The sequence below is a fragment of the Heterodontus francisci genome, chromosome 21 (genome assembly GCF_036365525.1).
Source record: "Heterodontus francisci isolate sHetFra1 chromosome 21, sHetFra1.hap1, whole genome shotgun sequence".
Lineage (NCBI taxonomy): Eukaryota > Metazoa > Chordata > Chondrichthyes > Heterodontiformes > Heterodontidae > Heterodontus > Heterodontus francisci.
The window spans coordinates 84,803,845-84,820,993 of NC_090391.1; positions in this window are offsets into that span (position 1 = coordinate 84,803,845).

Consider the following 17,149-nt stretch of genomic DNA (forward strand, 5'->3'; position numbering starts at 1 on the left):
AAGTCAGAGAAATAGAGAAACCTCAAAGTCAGAAATACAGAAACGACAAAGTCAGAAATACAGAAAAGACAAAGTCAGAGAATTAGAGAAAAGACGTAGTCAGAAATGGAGAAAAGTCAAAGTCAGAAATAAAGAAAAGACAAAGTCAGAAATACAGAAAAGACAAAGTCAGAAATAGAGAAAAGACAAAATCTGAAATACAGAAAAGACAAAGTCAGAAATACAGAAAAGGCAAAGTATGAAATACAGAAAAGACAAAGTCAGAGAAATCGAGAAAAGTCAAAGTCAAAAATAGAGAAAAGTCAAAGTCAGAAATAGAGAAAAGTCAAAGTCAGAGAAATAGAGAAAAGTCAAAGTCAGAAATACAGAAAAGACAAAGTCAGAGAAATGAATAAAAGACAAAGTTAGAAATACTGAAAAGACAAAGTCAGAAATAGAGAAAAGACAAAGTCAGAAATACTGAAAAGACAAAGTAAGAAATACAGAAAAGACAAAGTCGGAGAAATAGAGAAAAGTCAAAGTCAGAAATACAGAAAAGACTAAGTCAGAGAAATAAAGAAAAGACAAAGTTAGAAATACAGAAAAGACAAAGTCAGGAAAAGACAGGAAAGATGAAGGCAGAAAAAGACAGAAAGTCTGAAATGCAGAAAAGACAAAGTCAGAAATACAGAAAAGACAAAGTCAGAAATAGAGAAAAGACAAGGTCAGAAATACAGAAAAGACAAACTCAGAAATACAGAAAAGACAAAGTCAGAAATAGAGAAAAGACAAAGTATGAAATACAGAAAAGACAAAGTCAGAGAAATCGAGAAAAGTCAAAGTCAAAAATAGAGAAAAGTCAAAGTCAGAAATAGAGAAAAGTCAAAGTCAGAGAAATAGAGAAAAGTCAAAGTCAGAAATACAGAAAAGACAAAGTCAGAGAAATGAATAAAAGACAAAGTTAGAAATACTGAAAAGACAAAGTCAGAAATAGAGAAAAGACAAAGTCAGAAATACTGAAAAGACAAAGTAAGAAATACAGAAAAGACAAAGTCGGAGAAATAGAGAAAAGTCAAAGTCAGAAATACAGAAAAGACTAAGTCAGAGAAATAAAGAAAAGACAAAGTTAGAAATACAGAAAAGACAAACTCCGAAATACAGTAAAGACAAAGTCAGAAATACAGAAAACAGAAAGTCAGAAATAGATAAAAGACAAAGTCAGAAATAGAGAAAAGACAAAGTCAGAAAAACAGAAAAGACAAAGTCAGAAATAGAGAAAAGACAAAGTCAGAAAAACAGAAAAGACAAAGTCAGAAAAAGACAGCAAGTCAGAAATACACAAAGGACAAAGTCAGAGAAATAGAGAAAAGTCAAATTCAGTGAAATAGAGAAAAGACAAAGTCAGAAATACAGAAAAGACAAAGTCAGAAATACAGAAAAGACAAAGTCACTAATAGAGAAAAGACAAAGTCATAAATACAGAAAAGACAACGTCAGAAATATAGAGAAAAGTCAAAGTCAGAAATACAGAAAAGACAAAGTCAGAAATACCGAAAAGTCAAAGTCAGAAATACAGAAAAGAGAAAGTCAGAGAAATAGAGAAAAGACAAAGTTAGAAATACAGAAAAGACAAACTCCGAAATACAGAAAAGACAAAGACAGAAATACAGAAAACAGAAAGTCAGAAATAGATAAAAGACAAAGTCAGAAATAGAGAAAAGACAAAGTCAGAAAAACAGAAAAGACAAAGTCAGAAATAGAGAAAAGACAAAGTCAGAAAAACAGAAAAGACAAAGTCAGAAAAAGACAGCAAGTCAGAAATACACAAAGGACAAAGTCAGAGAAATAGACAAAAGTCAAATTCAGTGAAATAGAGAAAAGACAAAGTCAGAAATACAGAAAAGACAAAGTCAGAAATACAGAAAAGACAAAGTCAGAAATAGAGAAAAGACAAAGTCAGAAATACAGAAAAGACAAAGTCAGAAATACCGAAAAGTCAAAGTCAGAAATACAGAAAAGAGAAAGTCAGAGAAATAGAGAAACCTCAAAGTCAGAAATACAGAAACGACAAAGTCAGAAATACAGAAAAGACAAAGTCAGAAATAGTGAAAAGACAAAATCTGAAATACAGAAAAGACAAAGTCAGAAATACAGAAAAGGCTAAGTAAGAAATACAGAAAAGACAAAGTCAGAAATGCAGAAAAGACAAAGTCAGAAAAAGACAGAAAAGACAAAGTCAGAAAAAGACAGAAAAGACAAAGTCAGGAAAAGACAGAAAAGACGAAGTCAGAAATTGACAGAAAGTCTGAAATGCAGAAAAGACAAAGTCAGAAATACAAAAAAGACAAAGTCAGAAATAGAGAAAAGACAAGGTCAGAAATACAGAAAAGACAGTCAGAAATACAGAAAAGACAAAGTCAGAAATAGAGAAAAGACAAAGTATGAAATACAGAAAAGACAAAGTCAGAAATACAGAAAAGACAAAGTCAGAAATACCGAAAAGTCAAAGTCAGAAATACAGAAAAGAGAAAGTCAGAGAAATAGAGAAACCTCAAAGTCAGAAATACAGAAACGACAAAGTCAGAAATACAGAAAAGACAAAGTCAGAGAATTAGAGAAAAGACGTAGTCAGAAATGGAGAAAAGTCAAAGTCAGAAATAAAGAAAAGACAAAGTCAGAAATACAGAAAAGACAAAGTCAGAAATAGAGAAAAGACAAAATCTGAAATACAGAAAAGACAAAGTCAGAAATACAGAAAAGGCAAAGTATGAAATACAGAAAAGACAAAGTCAGAGAAATCGAGAAAAGTCAAAGTCAAAAATAGAGAAAAGTCAAAGTCAGAAATAGAGAAAAGTCAAAGTCAGAGAAATAGAGAAAAGTCAAAGTCAGAAATACAGAAAAGACAAAGTCAGAGAAATGAATAAAAGACAAAGTTAGAAATACTGAAAAGACAAAGTCAGAAATAGAGAAAAGACAAAGTCAGAAATACTGAAAAGACAAAGTAAGAAATACAGAAAAGACAAAGTCGGAGAAATAGAGAAAAGTCAAAGTCAGAAATACAGAAAAGACTAAGTCAGAGAAATAAAGAAAAGACAAAGTTAGAAATACAGAAAAGACAAAGTCAGGAAAAGACAGGAAAGATGAAGGCAGAAAAAGACAGAAAGTCTGAAATGCAGAAAAGACAAAGTCAGAAATACAGAAAAGACAAAGTCAGAAATAGAGAAAAGACAAGGTCAGAAATACAGAAAAGACAAACTCAGAAATACAGAAAAGACAAAGTCAGAAATAGAGAAAAGACAAAGTATGAAATACAGAAAAGACAAAGTCAGAGAAATCGAGAAAAGTCAAAGTCAAAAATAGAGAAAAGTCAAAGTCAGAAATAGAGAAAAGTCAAAGTCAGAGAAATAGAGAAAAGTCAAAGTCAGAAATACAGAAAAGACAAAGTCAGAGAAATGAATAAAAGACAAAGTTAGAAATACTGAAAAGACAAAGTCAGAAATAGAGAAAAGACAAAGTCAGAAATACTGAAAAGACAAAGTAAGAAATACAGAAAAGACAAAGTCGGAGAAATAGAGAAAAGTCAAAGTCAGAAATACAGAAAAGACTAAGTCAGAGAAATAAAGAAAAGACAAAGTTAGAAATACAGAAAAGACAAACTCCGAAATACAGTAAAGACAAAGTCAGAAATACAGAAAACAGAAAGTCAGAAATAGATAAAAGACAAAGTCAGAAATAGAGAAAAGACAAAGTCAGAAAAACAGAAAAGACAAAGTCAGAAATAGAGAAAAGACAAAGTCAGAAAAACAGAAAAGACAAAGTCAGAAAAAGACAGCAAGTCAGAAATACACAAAGGACAAAGTCAGAGAAATAGAGAAAAGTCAAATTCAGTGAAATAGAGAAAAGACAAAGTCAGAAATACAGAAAAGACAAAGTCAGAAATACAGAAAAGACAAAGTCACTAATAGAGAAAAGACAAAGTCATAAATACAGAAAAGACAACGTCAGAAATATAGAGAAAAGTCAAAGTCAGAAATACAGAAAAGACAAAGTCAGAAATACCGAAAAGTCAAAGTCAGAAATACAGAAAAGAGAAAGTCAGAGAAATAGAGAAACCTCAAACTCAGAAATACAGAAACGACAACGTCAGAAATAAAGAAAAGACAAAGTCAGAAATAGAGAAACGACAAAATCTGAAATGCCGAAAAGACAAAGTCAGAAATACAGAAAAGGCAAAGTAAGAAATACAGAAAAGACAAAGTCAGAAATACAGAAAAGACAAAGTCAGAAAAAGACAGAAAAGACAAAGTCAGAAAAAGACAGAAAAGACAAAGTCAGAAAAAGACAGAAAAGACAAAGTCAGGAAAAGACAGAAAAGACGAAGTCAGAAAAAGACAGAAAGTCTGAAATGCAGAAAAGACAAAGTCAGAAATACAGAAAAGACAAAGTCAGAAATAGAGAAAAGACAAGGTCAGAAATACAGAAAAGACAAAGTCTGAAATACAGAAAAGACAAAGTCAGAAATAGAGAAAAGACAAAGTATGAAATACAGAAAAGACAAAGTCAGAGAAATAGAGAAAAGTCAAACTCAGAAATACAGAAAAGACAAAGTCAGAGAAATAAAGAAAAGACAAAGTTAGAAATACAGAAACGACAAAGTCCGAATTACAGAAAAGACAAAGTCTGAAATACAGAAAACAGAAAGTCAGAAATAGATAAAAAGACAAAGTCAGAAATAGAGAAAAGACAGAAAGTCAGAAAATGACAGAAAAGACAAAGTCAGAAAAAGACAGCAAGTCAGAAATACACAAAGGACAAAGTCAGAGAAATAGAGAAAAGTCAAAGTCAGTGAAATAGAGAAAAGGCAAAGTGAGAAATACAGAAAAGACAAAGTCAGAAATACAGAAAAGACAATGTCAGAAATAGAGAAAAGACAAAGTCATAAATACAGAAAAGACAAAGTCAGAAATACAGAAAAGACAAAGTCAGAAAAATAGAGAAAAGTCAAAGTCAGAAATACAGAAAAGACAAAGTCAGAAATACCGAAAAGTCATAGTCAGAAATACAGAAAAGAGAAAGTCAGAGAAATAGAGAAACCTCAAAGTCAGAAATACAGAAACGACAAAGTCCGAAATACAGAAAAGACAAAGTCTGAAATACAGAAAACAGAAAGTCAGAAATAGATAAAAGACAAAGTCAGAAATAGAGAAAAGACAAAGTCAGAAAAACAGAAAAGACAAAGTCAGAAATAGAGAAAAGACAGAAAGTCAGAAAATGACAGAAAAGACAAAGTCAGAAAAAGACAGAATAGACAAAGTCAGGAAAAGACAGGAAAGATGAAGGCAGAAAAAGACAGAAAGTCTGAAATGCAGAAAAGGCAAAGTCAGAAATACAGAAAAGACAAAGTCAGAAATAGAGAAAAGACAAGGTCAGAAATACAGAAAAGACAAAGTCAGAAATACAGAAAAGACAAAGTCAGAAATAGAGAAAAGACAAAGTATGAAATACAGAAAAGACAAAGTCAGAGAAATCGAGAAAAGTCAAAGTCAAAAATAGAGAAAAGTCAAAGTCAGAAATAGAGAAAAGTCAAAGTCAGAGAAATAAAGAAAAGACAATGTTAGAAATACTGAAAAGACAAAGTCAGAAATAGGGAAAAGACAAAGTCAGAAATAGAGGAAAGACAAAGTATGAAATACAGAAAAGACAAAGTCAGAGAAATAGAGAAAAGTCAAACTCAGAAATACAGAAAAGACAAAGTCAGAGAAATAAAGAAAAGACAAAGTTAGAAATACAGAAAAGACAAAGTCCGAAATACAGAAAAGACAAAGTCTGAAATACAGAAAACAGAAAGTCAGAAATAGATAAAAGACAAAGTCAGAAATAGAGAAAAGACAAAGTCAGAAAAACAGAAAAGACAAAGTCAGAAATAGAGAAAAGACAGAAAGTCAGAAAATGACAGAAAAGACAAAGTCAGAAAAAGACAGCAAGTCAGAAATGCACAAAGGACAAAGTCAGAGAAATAGAGAAAAGTCAAAGTCAGTGAAATAGAGAAAAGACAAAGTCAGAAATACAGAAAAGACAAAGTCAGAAATACAGAAACGACAAAGTCAGAAATACAGAAAAGACAAAGTCAGAAATACAGAAAAGACAAAATCAGAAAAATAGAGAAAAGTCAAAGTCAGAAATACAGAAAAGACAAAGTCAGAAATACCGAAAAGTCAAAGTCAGAAATACAGAAAAGAGAAATTCAGAGAAATAGAGAAACCTCAAAGTCAGAAATACAGAAACGACAAAGTCAGAAATACAGAAAAGACAAAGTCAGAGAATTAGAGAAAAGACGTAGTCAGAAATGGAGAAAAGTCAAAGTCAGAAATAAAGAAAAGACAAAGTCAGAAATACAGAAAAGGCAAAGTAAGAAATACAGAAAAGACAAAGTCAGAAATACAGAAAAGACAAAGTCAGAAAAAGACAGAAAAGACAAAGTCAGAATTAGAGAAAAGACAAGGTCAGAAATACAGAAAGGACAAACTCAGAAATACAGAAAAGACAAAGTCAGAGAAATCGAGAAAAGTCAAAGTCAAAAATAGAGAAAAGTCAAAGTCAGAAATAGAGAAAAGTCAAAGTCAGAGAAATAAAGAAAAGACAAAGTTAGAAATACTGAAAAGACAAAGTCAGAGAAATAGAGAAAAGTCAAAGTCAGAAATACAGAAAAGACAAAGTCAGAGAAATGAAGAAAAGACAAAGTTAGAAATACTGAAAAGACAAAGTCAGAAATAGAGAAAAGACAAAGTCAGAAATACTGAAAAGACAAAGTCAGAAATACAGAAAACAGAAAGTCAGAAATAGATAAAAGTCAAAGTCAGAAATAGAGAAAAGACAAAGTCAGAAAAACAGAAAAGACAAAGTCAGAAAAAGACAGCAAGTCAGAAATACACAAAGGACAAAGTCAGAGAAATAGAGAAAAGACAAAGTCAGAAATACAGAAAAGACAAAGTAAGAAATACAGAAAAGACAAAGTCAGAGAAATAGAGAAAAGTCAAAGTCAGAAATACAGAAAAGACAAAGTCAGAGATCTCAAGAAAAGACAAAGTTAGAAATACAGAAAAGACAAACTACGAAATACAGAAAAGACAAAGTCAGAAATACAGAAAACAGAAAGTCAGAAATAGATAAAAGACAAAGTCAGAAATAGAGAAAAGACAAAGTCAGAAAAACAGAAAAGACAAAGTCAGAAATAGAGAAAAGACAAAGTCAGAAAAACAGAAAAGACAAAGTCAGAAAAATACAGCAAGTCAGAAATACACAAAGGACAAAGTCAGAGAAACAGAGAAAAGTCAAAGTCAGTGAAATAGAGAAAAGACAAAGTCAGAAATACAGAAAAGACAAAGTCAGAAATACAGTAAAGACAAAGTCAGAAATAGAGAAAAGACAAACTCATAAATTCAGAAAAGGCAACGTCAGAAAAATAGAGAAAAGTCAAAGTCAGTGAAATAGAGAAAAGACAAAGTCAGAAAAAGACAGAAAAGACAAAGTCAGGAAAAGACAGGAAAGATGAAGGCAGAAAAAGACAGAAAGTCTGAAATGCAGAAAAGACAAAGTCAGAAATACAGAAAAGACAAAGTCAGAAATAGAGAAAAGACAAGGTCAGAAATACAGAAAAGACAAACTCAGAAATACAGAAAAGACAAAGTCAGAAATAGAGAAAAGACAAAGTATGAAATACAGAAAAGACAAAGTCAGAAATAGAGAAAGGACAGAAAGTAAGAGAATGGCAGAAAAGACAAAGTCAGAAAAAGACAGCAAGTCAGAATTGCCAAAGGACAAAGTCAGAGAAATAGAGAAAAGTCAAAGTCAGTGAAATAGAGAAAAGACAAAGTCAGAAATACAGAAAAGACAAAGTCAGAAATACAGAAAAGACAAAGTCAGGAAAAGACAGAAAAGACGAAGTCAGAAATTGACAGAAAGTCTGAAATGCAGAAAAGACAAAGTCAGAAATACAAAAAAGACAAAGTCAGAAATAGAGAAAAGACAAGGTCAGAAATACAGAAAAGACAGTCAGAAATACAGAAAAGACAAAGTCAGAAATAGAGAAAAGACAAAGTATGAAATACAGAAAAGACAAAGTCAGAAATACAGAAAAGACAAAGTCAGAAATACCGAAAAGTGAAAGTCAGAAATACAGAAAAGAGAAAGTCAGAGAAATAGAGAAACCTCAAAGTCAGAAATACAGAAACGACAAAGTCAGAAATACAGAAAAGACAAAGTCAGAGAATTAGAGAAAAGACGTAGTCAGAAATGGAGAAAAGTAAAAGTCAGAAATAAAGAAAAGACAAAGTCAGAAATACAGAAAAGACAAAGTCAGAAATAGAGAAAAGACAAAATCTGAAATACAGAAAAGACAAAGTCAGAAATACAGAAAAGGCAAAGTAAGAAATACAGAAAAGACAAAGTCAGAAATACAGAAAAGACAAAGTCAGAAGAAGACAAAAAGGACAAAGTCAGAAAAAGACAGAAAAGACAAAGTCAGGAAAAGACAGGAAAGATGAAGGCAGAAAAAGACAGAAAGTCTGAAATGCAGAAAAGACAAAGTCAGAAATACAGAAAAGACAAAGTCAGAAATAGAGAAAAGACAAGGTCAGAAATACAGAAAAGACAAACTCAGAAATACAGAAAAGACAAAGTCAGAAATAGAGAAAAGACAAAGTATGAAATACAGAAAAGACAAAGTCAGAGAAATCGAGAAAAGTCAAAGTCAAAAATAGAGAAAATTCAAAGTCAGAAATAGAGAAAAGTCAAAGTCAGAGAAATAGAGAAAAGTCAAAGTCAGAAATACAGAAAAGACAAAGTCAGAGAAATGAATAAAAGACAAAGTTAGAAATACTGAAAAGACAAAGTCAGAAATAGAGAAAAGACACAGTCAGAAATACTGAAAAGACAAAGTAAGAAATACAGAAAAGACAAAGTCGGAGAAATAGAGAAAAGTCAAAGTCTGAAATACAGAAAAGACTAAGTCAGAGAAATAAAGAAAAGACAAAGTTAGAAATACAGAAAAGACAAACTCCGAAATACAGTAAAGACAAAGTCAGAAATACAGAAAACAGAAAGTCAGAAATAGATAAAAGACAAAGTCAGAAATAGAGAAAAGACAAAGTCAGAAAAACAGAAAAGACAAAGTCAGAAATAGAGAAAAGACAAAGTCAGAAAAACAGAAAAGACAAAGTCAGAAAAAGACAGCAAGTCAGAAATACACAAAGGACAAAGTCAGAGAAATAGAGAAAAGTCAAATTCAGTGAAATAGAGAAAAGACAAAGTCAGAAATACAGAAAAGACAAAGTCAGAAATACAGAAAAGACAAAGTCACTAATAGAGAAAAGACAAAGTCATAAATACAGAAAAGACAACGTCAGAAATATAGAGAAAAGTCAAAGTCAGAAATACAGAAAAGACAAAGTCAGAAATACCGAAAAGTCAAAGTCAGAAATACAGAAAAGAGAAAGTCAGAGAAATAGAGAAACCTCAAACTCAGAAATACAGAAACGACAACGTCAGAAATACAGAAAAGACAAAGTCAAAGAATTAGAGAAAAGACGTAGTCAGAAATGGAGAAAAGTCAAAGTCAGAAATAAAGAAAAGACAAAGTCAGAAATACAGAAAAGACAAAGTCAGAAATAGAGAAACGACAAAATCTGAAATACCGAAAAGACAAAGTCAGAAATACAGAAAAGGCAAAGTAAGAAATACAGAAAAGACAAAGTCAGAAATACAGAAAAGACAAAGTCAGAAAAAGACAGAAAAGACAAAGTCAGAAAAAGACAGAAAAGACAAAGTCAGGAAAAGACAGAAAAGACGAAGTCAGAAAAAGACAGAAAGTCTGAAATGCAGAAAAGACAAAGTCAGAAATACAGAAAAGACAAAGTCAGAAATAGAGAAAAGACAAGGTCAGAAATACAGAAAAGACAAAGTCTGAAATACAGAAAAGACAAAGTCAGAAATAGAGAAAAGACAAAGTATGAAATACAGAAAAGACAAAGTCAGAGAAATAGAGAAAAGTCAAACTCAGAAATACAGAAAAGACAAAGTCAGAGAAATAAAGAAAAGACAAAGTTAGAAATACAGAAACGACAAAGTCCGAAATACAGAAAAGACAAAGTCAGAAATACAGAAAACAGAAAGTCAGAAATAGATAAAAAGACAAAGTCAGAAATAGAGAAAAGACAGAAAGTCAGAAAATGACAGAAAAGACAAAGTCAGAAAAAGACAGCAAGTCAGAAATACACAAAGGACAAGGTCAGAGAAATAGAGAAAAGTCAAAGTCAGTGAAATAGAGAAAAGGCAAAGTGAGAAATACAGAAAAGACAAAGTCAGAAATACAGAAAAGACAATGTCAGAAATAGAGAAAAGACAAAGTCATAAATACAGAAAAGACAAAGTCAGAAATACAGAAAAGACAAAGTCAGAAAAATAGAGAAAAGTCAAAGTCAGAAATACAGAAAAGACAAAGTCAGAAATACCGAAAAGTCATAGTCAGAAATACAGAAAAGAGAAAGTCAGAGAAATAGAGAAACCTCAAAGTCAGAAATACAGAAACGACAAAGTCCGAAATACAGAAAAGACAAAGTCTGAAATACAGAAAACAGAAAGTCAGAAATAGATAAAAGACAAAGTCAGAAATAGAGAAAAGACAAAGTCAGAAAAACAGAAAAGACAAAGTCAGAAATAGAGAAAAGACAGAAAGTCAGAAAATGACAGAAAAGACAAAGTCAGAAAAAGACAGAATAGACAAAGTCAGGAAAAGACAGGAAAGATGAAGGCAGAAAAAGACAGAAAGTCTGAAATGCAGAAAAGACAAAGTCAGAAATACAGAAAAGACAAAGTCAGAGAAATAGAGAAAAGTCAAACTCTGAAATACAGAAAAGACAAAGTCAGAGAAATAAAGAAAAGACAAAGTTAGAAATACAGAAAAGACAAAGTCCGAAATACAGAAAAGACAAAGTCTGAAATACAGAAAACAGAAAGTCAGAAATAGATAAAAGACAAAGTCAGAAATAGAGAAAAGACAAAGTCAGAAAAACAGAAAAGACAAAGTCAGAAATAGAGAAAAGACAGAAAGTCAGAAAATGACAGAAAAGACAAAGTCAGAAAAAGACAGCAAGTCAGAAATGCACAAAGGACAAAGTCAGAGAAATAGAGAAAAGTCAAAGTCAGTGAAATAGAGAAAAGACAAAGTCAGAAATACAGAAAAGACAAAGTCAGAAATACAGAAACGACAAAGTCAGAAATACAGAAAAGACAAAGTCAGAAATACAGAAAAGACAAAATCAGAAAAATAGAGAAAAGTCAAAGTCAGAAATACAGAAAAGACAAAGTCAGAAATACCGAAAAGTCAAAGTCAGAAATACAGAAAAGAGAAATTCAGAGAAATAGAGAAACCTCAAAGTCAGAAATACAGAAACGACAAAGTCAGAAATACAGAAAAGACAAAGTCAGAGAATTAGAGAAAAGACGTAGTCAGAAATGGAGAAAAGTCAAAGTCAGAAATAAAGAAAAGACAAAGTCAGAAATACAGAAAAGGCAAAGTAAGAAATACAGAAAAGACAAAGTCAGAAATACAGAAAAGACAAAGTCAGAAAAAGACAGAAAAGACAAAGTCAGAATTAGAGAAAAGACAAGGTCAGAAATACAGAAAGGACAAACTCAGAAATACAGAAAAGACAAAGTCAGAAATAGAGAAAAGACAAAGTATGAAATACAGAAAAGACAAAGTCAGAGAAATCGAGAAAAGTCAAAGTCAAAAATAGAGAAAAGTCAAAGTCAGAAATAGAGAAAAGTCAAAGTCAGAGAAATAAAGAAAAGACAAAGTTAGAAATACTGAAAAGACAAAGTCAGAGAAATAGAGAAAAGTCAAAGTCAGAAATACAGAAAAGACAAAGTCAGAGAAATGAAGAAAAGACAAAGTTAGAAATACTGAAAAGACAAAGTCAGAAATAGAGAAAAGACAAAGTCAGAAATACTGAAAAGACAAAGTCAGAAAAACAGAAAAGACAAAGTCAGAAAAAGACAGCAAGTCAGAAATACACAAAGGACAAAGTCAGAGAAATAGAGAAAAGACAAAGTCAGAAATACAGAAAAGACAAAGTAAGAAATACAGAAAAGACAAAGTCAGAGAAATAGAGAAAAGGCAAAGTCAGAAATACAGAAAAGACAAAGTCAGAGATCTCAAGAAAAGACAAAGTTAGAAATACAGAAAAGACAAACTACGAAATACAGAAAAGACAAAGTCAGAAATACAGAAAACAGAAAGTCAGAAATAGATAAAAGACAAAGTCAGAAATAGAGAAAAGACAAAGTCAGAAAAACAGAAAAGACAAAGTCAGAAATAGAGAAAAGACAAAGTCAGAAAAACAGAAAAGACAAAGTCAGAAAAAGACAGCAAGTCAGAAATACACAAAGGACAAAGTCAGAGAAACAGAGAAAAGTCAAAGTCAGTGAAATAGAGAAAAGACAAAGTCAGAAATACAGAAAAGACAAAGTCAGAAATACAGTAAAGACAAAGTCAGAAATAGAGAAAATACAAACTCATAAATTCAGAAAAGGCAACGTCAGAAAAATAGAGAAAAGTCAAAGTCAGTGAAATAGAGAAAAGACAAAGTCAGAAATACAGAAAAGACAAAGTCAGAAATACAGAAAAGACAAAGTCAGAAAAAGACAGAAAAGACAAAGTCAGGAAAAGACAGGAAAGATGAAGGCAGAAAAAGACAGAAAGTCTGAAATGCAGAAAAGACAAAGTCAGAAATACAGAAAAGACAAAGTCAGAAATAGAGAAAAGACAAGGTCAGAAATACAGAAAAGACAAACTCAGAAATACAGAAAAGACAAAGTCAGAAATAGAGAAAAGACAAAGTATGAAATACAGAAAAGACAAAGTCAGAAATAGAGAAAGGACAGAAAGTAAGAAAATGGCAGAAAAGACAAAGTCAGAAAAAGACAGCAAGTCAGAAATGCACAAAGGACAAAGTCAGAGAAATAGAGAAAAGTCAAAGTCAGTGAAATAGAGAAAAGACAAAGTCAGAAATACAGAAAAGACAAAGTCAGAAATACAGAAAAGACAAAGTCAGAAATAGAGAAAAGACAAAGTCATAAATACAGAAAAGACAAAGTCAGAAATACAGAAAAGACAAAGTCAGAAAAATAGAGAAAAGTCAAAGTCAGAAATACAGAAAAGACAAAGTCAGAAATACCGAAAAGTCAAAGTCAGAAATAGAGAAAAGACAAAGTCAGAAATACAGAAAAGACAAAGTCAGAAATACAGAAAAGACAGTCAGAAAAATAGAGAAAAGTCAAAGTCAGAAAAATAGAGAAAAGTCAAAGTCAGAAATACAGAAAAGACAAAGTCAGAAATACCGAAAAGTCAAAGTCAGAAATACAGAAGAGAGAAAGTCAGAGAAATAGAGAAACCTCAAAGTCAGAAATACAGAAACGACAAAGTCAGAAATACAGAAAAGACAAAGTCAGAGAATTAGAGAAAAGACGTAGTCAGAAATGGAGAAATGTCAAAGTCAGAATTAAAGAAAAGACAAAGTCAGAAAAACAGAAAAGACAAAGTCAGAAATAGAGAAAAGACAGAAAGTAAGAAAATGGCAGAAAAGACAAAGTCAGAAAAAGACAGCAAGTCAGAAATGCACAAAGGACAAAGTCAGAGAAATAGAGAAAAGTCAAAGTCAGTGAAATAGAGAAAAGACAAAGTCAGAAATACAGAAAAGACAAAGTCAGAAATACAGAAAAGACAAAGTCAGAAATAGAGAAAAGACAAAGTCATAAATACAGAAAAGACAAAGTCAGAAATACAGAAAAGAGAAAGTCAGAGAAATAGAGAAAAGACGTAGTCAGAAATGGAGAAAAGTCAAAGTCAGAAATAAAGAAAAGACAAAGTCAGAAATAGAGAAAAGACAAAGTCAGAAATAGAGAAAAGACAAAGTCAGAAAAAGACAGAAAAGACAAAGTCAGGAAAAGACAGGAAAGATGAAGGCAGAAAAAGACAGAAAGTCTGAAATGCAGAAAAGACAAAGTCAGAAATACAGAAAAGACAAAGTCAGAAATAGAGAAAAGACAAGGTCAGAAATACAGAAAAGACAAACTCAGAAATACAGAAAAGACAAAGTCAGAAATAGAGAAAAGTCAAAGTCAAAAATAGAGAAAAGTCAAAGTCAGAAATAGAGAAAAGTCAAAGTCAGAGAAATAGAGAAAAGTCAAACTCAGAAATACAGAAAAGACAAAGTCAGAGAAATAAAGAAAAGACAAAGTTAGAAATACAGAAAAGACAAAGTCCGAAATACAGAAAAGACAAAGGCTGAAATACAGAAAACAGAAAGTCAGAAATAGATAAAAGACAAAGTCAGAAATAGAGAAAAGACAAAGTCAGAAAAACAGAAAAGACAAAGTCAGAAATAGAGAAAAGACAGAAAGTCATAAAATGACAGAAAAGACAATGTCTGAAAAAGACAGCAAGTCAGAAATGCACAAAGGACAAAGTCAGAGAAATAGAGAAAAGTCAAAGTCAGTGAAATAGAGAAAAGACAAAGTCAGAAATACAGAAAAGACAAAGTCAGAAATACAGAAAAGACAAAGTCAGAAATACAGAAAAGACAAAGTCAGAAAAATAGAGAAAAGTCAAAGTCAGAAATACAGAAAAGACAAAGTCAGAAATACCGAAAAGTCAAAGTCAGAAATACAGAAAAGAGAAATTCAGAGAAATAGAGAAACCTCAAAGTCAGAAATACAGAAACGACAAAGTCAGAAATACAGAAAAGACAAAGTCAGAGAATTAGAGAAAAGACGTAGTCAGAAATGGAGAAAAGTCAAAGTCAGAAATAAAGAAAAGACAAAGTCAGAAATACAGAAAAGACAAACTCAGAAATACAGAAAAGACAAAGTCAGAAATAGAGAAAAGTCAAAGTCAAAAATAGAGAAAAGTCAAAGTCAGAAATAGAGAAAAGTCAAAGTCAGAGAAATAGAGAAAAGTCAAACTCAGAAATACAGAAAAGACAAAGTCAGAGAAATAAAGTAAAGACAAAGTTAGAAATACAGAAAAGACAAAGTCCGAAATACAGAAAAGACAAAGGCTGAAATACAGAAAACAGAAAGTCAGAAATAGATAAAAGACAAAGTCAGAAATAGAGAAAAGACAAAGTCAGAAAAACAGAAAAGACAAAGTCAGAAATAGAGAAAAGACAGAAAGTCATAAAATGACAGAAAAGACAATGTCTGAAAAAGACAGCAAGTCAGAAATGCACAAAGGACAAAGTCAGAGAAATAGAGAAAAGTCAAAGTCAGTGAAATAGAGAAAAGACAAAGTCAGAAATACAGAAAAGACAAAGTCAGAAATACAGAAAAGACAAAGTCAGAAATACAGAAAAGACAAAGTCAGAAAAATAGAGAAAAGTCAAAGTCAGAAATACAGAAAAGACAAAGTCAGAAATACCGAAAAGTCAAAGTCAGAAATACAGAAAAGAGAAATTCAGAGAAATAGAGAAACCTCAAAGTCAGAAATACAGAAACGACAAAGTCAGAAATACAGAAAAGACAAAGTCAGAGAATTAGAGAAAAGACGTAGTCAGAAATGGAGAAAAGTCAAAGTCAGAAATAAAGAAAAGACAAAGTCAGAAATACAGAAAAGACAAAGTCAGAAATAGAGAAAAGACAAAATCTGAAATACAGAAAAGACAAAGTCAGAAATACAGAAAAGGCAAAGTAAGAAATACAGAAAAGACAAAGTCAGAAATACAGAAAAGACAAAGTCAGAAAAAGACAGAAAAGACAAAGTCAGAAATAGAGAAAAGACAAGGTCAGAAATACAGAAAGGACAAACTCAGAAATACAGAAAAGAAAAAGTCAGAAATAGAGAAAAGACAAAGTATGAAATACAGAAAACAGAAAGTCAGAAATGGAGAAATGTCAAAGTCAGAATTAAAGAAAAGACAAAGTCAGAAAAACAGAAAAGACAAAGTCAGAAATAGAGAAAAGACAGAAAGTAAGAAAATGGCAGAAAAGACTAAGTCAGAAAAAGACAGCAAGTCAGAAATGCACAAAGGACAAAGTCAGAGAAATAGAGAAAAGTCAAAGTCAGTGAAATAGAGAAAAGACAAAGTCAGAAATACAGAAAAGACAAAGTCAGAAATACAGAAAAGACAAAGTCAGAAATAGAGAAAAGACAAAGTCATAAATACAGAAAAGACAAAGTCAGAAATACAGAAAAGAGAAAGTCAGAGAAATAGAGAAACCTCAAAGTCAGAAATACAGAAACGACAAAGGCAGAAATGCAGAAAAGACAAAGTCAGAGAATTAGAGAAAAGACGTAGTCAGAAATGGAGAAAAGTCAAAGTCAGAAATAAAGAAAAGACAAAGTCAGAAATAGAGAAAAGACAAAGTCAGAAATAGAGAAAAGACAAAGTCAGAAAAAGACAGAAAAGACAAAGTCAGGAAAAGACAGGAAAGATGAAGGCAGAAAAAGACAGAAAGTCTGAAATGCAGAAAAGACAAAGTCAGAAATACAGAAAAGACAAAGTCAGAAATAGAGAAAAGACAAGGTCAGAAATACAGAAAAGACAAACTCAGAAATACAGAAAAGACAAAGTCAGAAATAGAGAAAAGTCAAAGTCAAAAATAGAGAAAAGTCAAAGTCAGAAATAGAGAAAAGTCAAAGTCAGAGAAATAGAGAAAAGTCAAACTCAGAAATACACAAAGGACAAAGTCAGAGAAACAGAGAAAAGTCAAAGTCAGTGAAATAGAGAAAAGACAAAGTCAGAAATACAGAAAAGACAAAGTCAGAAATACAGTAAAGACAAAGTCAGAAATAGAGAAAAGACAAACTCATAAATTCAGAAAAGGCAACGTCAGAAAAATAGAGAAAAGTCAAAGTCAGAAATACAGAAAAGACAAAGTCAGAAATACCGAAAAGTCAAAGTCAGAAATACACTAAAGAGAAAGTCAGAGAAATAGAGAAACCTCAAAGTCAGAAATACAGAAACGACAAAGTCAGAAATACAGAAAAGACAAAGTCAGAGAATTAGAGAAAAGACGTAGTCAGAAATGGAGAAAAGTCAAAGTCAGAAATAAAGAAAAGGCAAAGTCAGAAATACAGAAAAGACAAAGTCAGAAAAACAGAAAAGACAAAGTC